Raw genomic sequence first — 6,806 nt, forward strand, 5'->3', positions numbered from 1 at the left:
ATTTAGGTTAAATTCTACTTGTGTCTGGAGTCAGCGAACCTAAATCTGAGTGGTCCTCAGATACTTATAGTTTTGGAACCATGGGCAAGTGACCTAACCCTTGTGGGCCTCAGTTTCTTTATCTGAAAAATGAGGGGTTTAAACTGGCAACCTCTGAGTTTCCTTCTAACTCTAAACCTATGATCTCATGACCCTGGATAAGCAACCTTCACCTCCCTGAGGCCTCAGCTTTCTCCTCACTTGTATGAAGTGTTTGGAGAAAAGACCTTCAAGGCCCCTTTTAGCTCTGAATCTGTTATTTCCTTGCAGTCCAAAGCCTCAGTCAGACTCTAGGTTAGGTCTTGGCCAACACCCTCATCCTCCTCTATTCACTGAAGCTGTCTGGAGGTTGATACTAGAATAATAACTAGAAACCTCCCCCTGGAAGCTTTTTTTCGCCCCTGGACTTCATAAAATGGAAGGATCCTCCAGCCTGAGGCTTCTCTCTTTCTAATAGGCTGGTTCCTCCTAGAATCTCCATTTTAAGGAGGCCAGGGCCAGCTGCTCTCCTGACTCTTCTGGACTTTGTTAACAATTACCCTTCCTCCCCTTTCTCCACATCCACAATCCACCTTCCCCATGCTTTTCAGTTACCTTTTATGTGTTTGTATTCCCAGGGCTCAACACAGTGCCTGGCACACAGTAAGGGCTTGATAGATGCTTGTTGACTTATGCACAAACCACAGTAGTTGCAAATCAACAAGCATTTGCTAAATGCCATTTCTGTGACAGATATTTTACTGGGCTCTGGAGTTAACAGAAGCAAAAACAGTATCTGCTTTCAAGTGTATAGCCTAACCTAAGTGGGGGGAGAGAAGTAGAGGAGGAAGAAAGAGAAGGAGAGGAGGGGGAGAGAGAGAAGGAGAGGAGAGAGAAAGCAGAGAGGAGGAGGAGAGAGAAGGAGAGGAAATGGGGAAAGGAGAGAGAGGAGAGAGTGAAAAGGAGAAAGCAAGAGAGAGAGACAGAGACAGAGAGAGGGAGAGACCTCCCAAACAAGATCAGGCACTGGTAAGATGGCTGAGTTGTTAGATTAGTAACTTTTGCCAACCACACATGCTCAGTGGAAGCCTTTTCTATTAGGCTTTACACTATGCGTGGTGTATTATATTAATATTATTAATAACTTGGGTTATTAATGTTCTCCCTCATCCTCTCTCCTCCAAGAATTAGGTTTTCCTGAAGTGCTGAGGGAAGCTTATAAAAAAAAACAAAGCCCACAAACCTCTCTGACTAAAAGAGGCTATTAGCTTACAGGTTATATGAACTTCCTGATTTCATGATTTCTTTCCCAAAAGGGAAAGAAGACAGGTCTAGATATATATATGTCTATATTTGGTCCTGGATGTTTCTGTGAGACTTAAGAAAGTCTAGCATCGATCCATTCACTTTGCTTCTCTTTCTTCCATCTATCTCCTAGCTCAGCTCAGCTAAAAATGTCTCTCATCTCCTAAGGGAAAAATCTCTTATCTATATGTCAATGCATTTAGTAAAAGAGGCATTTGAAATCTAGCATTAGGCAGCAAGGTGGCACCATAGTACGTAGAGTACCAGGCCTGGAGTCAGGAAGACTAATCTTACTGAGTTCAAATCTGGCTTCAGACATTTAATAGCTGTGTGACCCTGAGCAAGTCACTTAACCCTGTTTGCCTCAGTTTCCTCATCTGCAAAATGAGCTGGAGAAGGAAATTGCAAGCCACTCCAGCATCTCTGCCAAGAAAACCCAAACGGGGTCACAAAGAATCAAACAAAATTGAAATGACTGAACAATAACAACATAATACAGCAAGAATGAGTTCCTTTTAAATTTCACATTTAGCTTTATCACTTCCATAGTATTTTCAGAAGGAATCACAGCATCATAGATTTGGAGCTAGAAGAGACTTCAGTCCCCTCATTTTACAGTTGCAGAAACTGTATAATGGGGATAATAGCTTCTGCTTCCCAGGGTTGTTGTGAGAATCCAAGAAGATATGTGTACATGCTTTGCAAACCTTAAAGCACTTTGTAAATGCAAGTCATTATTAGTCACTGACACAGCTTGTCAAAGAATGCCTAATAAAGGTTTCTAAATTTTTTGGTGTTATAGATCCCTTTGGCAGTCTGATACATGGACCCCTTCTCAGAAAATTTTAAATGCACAAAATAAAATATTTAAGATTAGAAAAAATACTATTGTACTGGAAACAAGTTTATGGAGCCCAGGTTAAGGATCCTGATTTGCACTATATTGTATCTATTACCCATATTGTTCCTGTATCTTTGTTCTGAATGACATCCTGAAATGATTACATGGGGGACTGAATTAATCAGCCTTATTTTGTTAAGTACTTATGTTTATTTTGATGCTGTGATGTATAATTCCAGAAAATAAGTGAAGCATGGCTGATTTTGCCAGAGACTGCAAAATTTCTGATGCTGGGAAGGAATGTAAGAGATCACTGGAGACAAAGTCTGTTTTTTGTTGTTCAGCTGTTTCAGTAGCGTCCAACCCTCTGTGACCCCATTTGGAGTTTTCTTGGCAAAGATACTGAAATGGTTTGCCATTTCCTTCTCCAGTTAATTTTACAGATGAAGAAACTGAGGTAAATAGGGTTAAGTAACTTGCCCAGGGTCACACAACTAGTGCCTGAGGCCAAATTTGAATTCAGATCTTCCTGATAAAACCTGGTGCTTTATCCACTGTGACACCTAGATGCCCCAACAAAGTCTGTGTACAAATATAAAGTTATCAATACTTATCTGTAAGAATCTCTGAGAGCAAAGGGACTGTGAAGCTATGACTGTTTTGGGGAAAAAACATTCCTTCTTTTCTCATCTAAAAGGAAGGAAAGAGCTGTAATCTGACCAGAGGAAGTAATCCATTTAATTCAGTTCAATAAACATTTATGTTCCAGGCACTGTGTCAAGCGCTAGGGATACAGAAAGAGGCAAAAGTCCCTGCCCTCAAGGAGCTTACAATCTAACATTCAAGGTAGGACAGGGCTTCTTGACACAGGAGACCAGGAGAGAAAGAGAAGATGAGAAAGCCACTTTGTATCCCTGAACCACAGCCATACTGCAGGGACAGTAAACTTGCTAGAGTATGCAATGATAACAGTCATACAGTCAGACATGAAGCATTTCACCATTCACAGTGGCTAATGACCGCCAAGAATGCTGAAACTATCATTGATCTCAATGTATTCTGAATCATCAATGAGTCAACTGCTGCTACTATTGCTTATGGCTTGGATAAAGAGGATGGTGCCTCAAAGAAATGTTTTGATCTTTGACCTTGGAGGTGACACTTCAATTTCAATGTCTCTGTCCTGTACACATTGAATTTGGCATCTTTGAAGTCAAGCCCACAGCTGGGGATATCCTCTTGGGTAGAGAGGACTTTCGGGACCATATGTTCAACTATTTCATTACTGATTTCAAGTGCAAGCACAGTAAGGACACCAATAAGGATAAAGGGGCTTTTTGCTGCCTTCACAACCCCTTATGAACATGCAAAGTATACCCTCTCTTCCAGAACCAATGCCCATACTGAAATTGACTCCCTCTATGATGGTATTGACTTCTATACCTCTGTCACCTTTGCCCATTTGAAGAGTTGAATTATCGACCTCTTCTGGGGCAAACTGGATGAAAAAGGCCCTAAGATAAGTCATAGATCCATGAAATTATTTTGGTGAGTGGTTCCACTCCCATCCCCAAGATCCAGAACCTTTTTTAAGATTTCAATGGCAACAAGCTGAACAGGAGTATCATTCTTGATGAGGCTGTTGCTTATAGTGCAGTTTAGTCTAGGCTGCTGTCTTGTGTGGGAACAAATTTGAGTGCTTATTCAGGTTTATGAAGGAGAGTGAAGTGACAAATGTTAACCTACGTGTCAATTTTGAGTTCACAAGAATTCCCACTTCTTCCACACACACCCCTTCCCTATGGTGCTTAAGAGATTGAAGTGGGGGCAGCTAGGTGACACAATGAATAGAGCACCAACTCTGGAGTCAGGAGGACCCGAGTTCAAATCCAGCCTCAGACACTTAACACTAGCCATGTGACCTTGGGCAAGTCACTTAACCCCAATCGCCCTGCCTTCCCCCTGAAAAAAGAAAAAAAAAGATTGAAGTGATCTTTGAAATTGCTGCAAATGGCATCTTCAGTGTATCTCCTATGGATAAGAACACAGGCAAAAAGAGAAAGATCACCATCACCAATGATAAGGGCTGTCTCAGCAAAAAAGACATTGGTCCCAGAAGCTGAGAAATACAAGACTAAAAATGAGCGAAGAGACAAAGTATCTTCCAAGAACTTACTAGAATTTTGTTCTTAACATGAAATCTGAAGTGAGGATGAGAAACTCCAAGGGGAAATTAGTGAAGACCTTGACAAAGGTAATGAAGTAATCCATGGGCTAGATAAGGTAAGAACCAGACTGCCAAGAAGGAAGAATTTCAATCTCAGCAGAAAGATGTTCTGCAACACCATCATTAAGCTATGCCAGAGAGCAGGGACCTTACCAGGAGGCATTCGTAGGGGATTCTCAAGTGTTGGAGCAGCCTTCTCTGGTGGAACCTCTTCCTGACCCACCAGTGAAGAGGTAGATTCATGTACTAGAAAGAGAAAGCGTTCTATATAGCTTTTCAAAAACCCAGTGGGCTCAAATTTGTAGCCGAGGCTGGGTACAGTAGCAGATTAAAAATAACATTTGAACTACTTCTGAAAATCTGGGCATTGAGTATTTGAATATTTGGAGAGGGACAGAAGTGAATATTGTACTTATCAATATTGCAAAATGGAAATGCAATTCCTATTCTGGAGAATAAAAAATTTTAATTTGTTGCATGCGCGCACACACACACACAGGTTGAGGAGTAAGAATAGCTCCCTTTAAATACTGATTTTTTTTTTACCCCAAGTGGTAAAAGTAGGGTGTGGGGAGCCAAAGAAGCCTGATTCAGGACTCAGATATTAATCCTAATAGTGGACTTTAATATAAGAGCCCTTTGAGATGCAACTTTTTTGTTAAGTTAGCTCCTGAGTTCTTTGTGTGTGTGTGTGTGTTTTTTTTAAAGCAATCGGGGTTAAGTAACTTGCTCAAGGTTACACGGCCAGTTATTTCTGGGTGTGGTGCTGAGTATCTGAACCCGGATTTGATCCAGGTCATCCCGACACTGGAGCCGGTGCTCTTCCTCGCTGAGCCACCTGGCCGCCCCTAAGCAATCAGGGTTAAGTAACTTGCTCAAGGTTACACGGCCAGGTGTTTCTGGGTGGGTGCTAAGTGTCTGAGCCCGGGATTCGATCTCCAGGTCATCCCGACACTGGAGCCGGTGCTCTTACTGGCTGTGCTACCTGGCCACCCCAATCCTGAGTTCTTTGTTATGGGTTACACTTATAAGGATGTTACTTGAGTTCTGAGATCAATAGGCTCTACCCTAAGAATTTAGCTGAGAGCTAAAATATTTGATTCAGCACTCAGGTATTTTTGGGCAGTCAGCTCTAAACGTGATCTTTTGAGGACTGCAGCTTTGGCTTTCAAGTTTGCTCTCAGCTGTATCCATTTATGACTGCCGCTGCATTAGCAGATACCTGAGGAATAGATCAAAAGTCTTACCCTAAGACTGTAGTCTCCTAGATAACAAATCCTTATCAAATTATCTATTCTGTGCTACTTCCAAGATACAACAGACTAAGGTAATGATAAGAAAACTTGAATACACTTCCTTTGTCTCTTTTTCTCTATAAAAACCTTGTACTAAGAATCAGTAAATGGAGTTCTATCCTATGAACTACCCACCTGGTTAATTCTTTCACATCTTCGCTCACACCTGGGGCTGGCACCCAAGTGGCCCTTGATAGTAGGGCTAATGGGTATTAGCTGCAAGAAGGCTGATTTTAGCCCACATAAAGAAAAACACTTGAACAAGTAAAGCTATCTGAGTGAGAGGGAAGGTCATTGAAGGTGATAGTTAATTCAAAACTAAATAATCACTTGTTTGGGGGAAGGAGGAATATTATAGACAGGATTCATAATTTGTTAGTGTTTTAGACCTGGGGACTCTTTCCTATTTTGAGATTCTATGAACCTATGACAAATGTTTTAAACTTTATAATAATAAAGCAAGTAAGGAACTGATCTTAAAAGGAGACAGGCAAATTCCTGATGTTTTAAAGCTGTTGAAGAAATTCTTGAGTTATAAAATGTCAACTTTAAAAGACATTCCCTCCCCAATTGATAAATGGTCAAAGGATATGAAGTTTTCAGATAAAGAAATTCTTCTATCTATAGTCATACAAAGCTATCTATAGTTACATTTTTTAAATGCTCTAAATTTACCATTAAAGAAATGCACATTCAAACACCTCTGAGGTACCATATCACACTACCAGATTAATATGACAAAAAAGGAAAATGATAAATGTTGGAGATGTGGAAAAATTGGAACCCTACTGCATTGTTGGTGGAGTTGTGAACTGATCCAACTATTCTGGAAAGCAATTTGGTACTATGCCCAATGGGCTATAAAACTGTGCATACCCTCTGATCCAGCAATACTGCTACTAGGATTGTATCCCAAAGAGATCACACACAAAAAAAAAGGGCCCACATGCTCAAAAATATTTATAGAGCTCTTTTTAGTGGTGGCAAAGAATTGGAAATTGAGAGGATGCCCATTGGGTGGATAATGGCTGAACAAGTCGTGGTATATGAATGTACTGTGCTGTGAGAAATGATAAGCAAGCAGATTTCAGAAAGACCTGGAGAGACTTGCATGAACAAA

Source organism: Petaurus breviceps, unplaced genomic scaffold (genome assembly GCF_028583685.1).
Source record: "Petaurus breviceps papuanus isolate PSGF00001 unplaced genomic scaffold, PetGlider_PUasm1.0 154, whole genome shotgun sequence".
In the NCBI taxonomy this organism is placed as follows: Eukaryota; Metazoa; Chordata; class Mammalia; order Diprotodontia; family Petauridae; genus Petaurus; species Petaurus breviceps.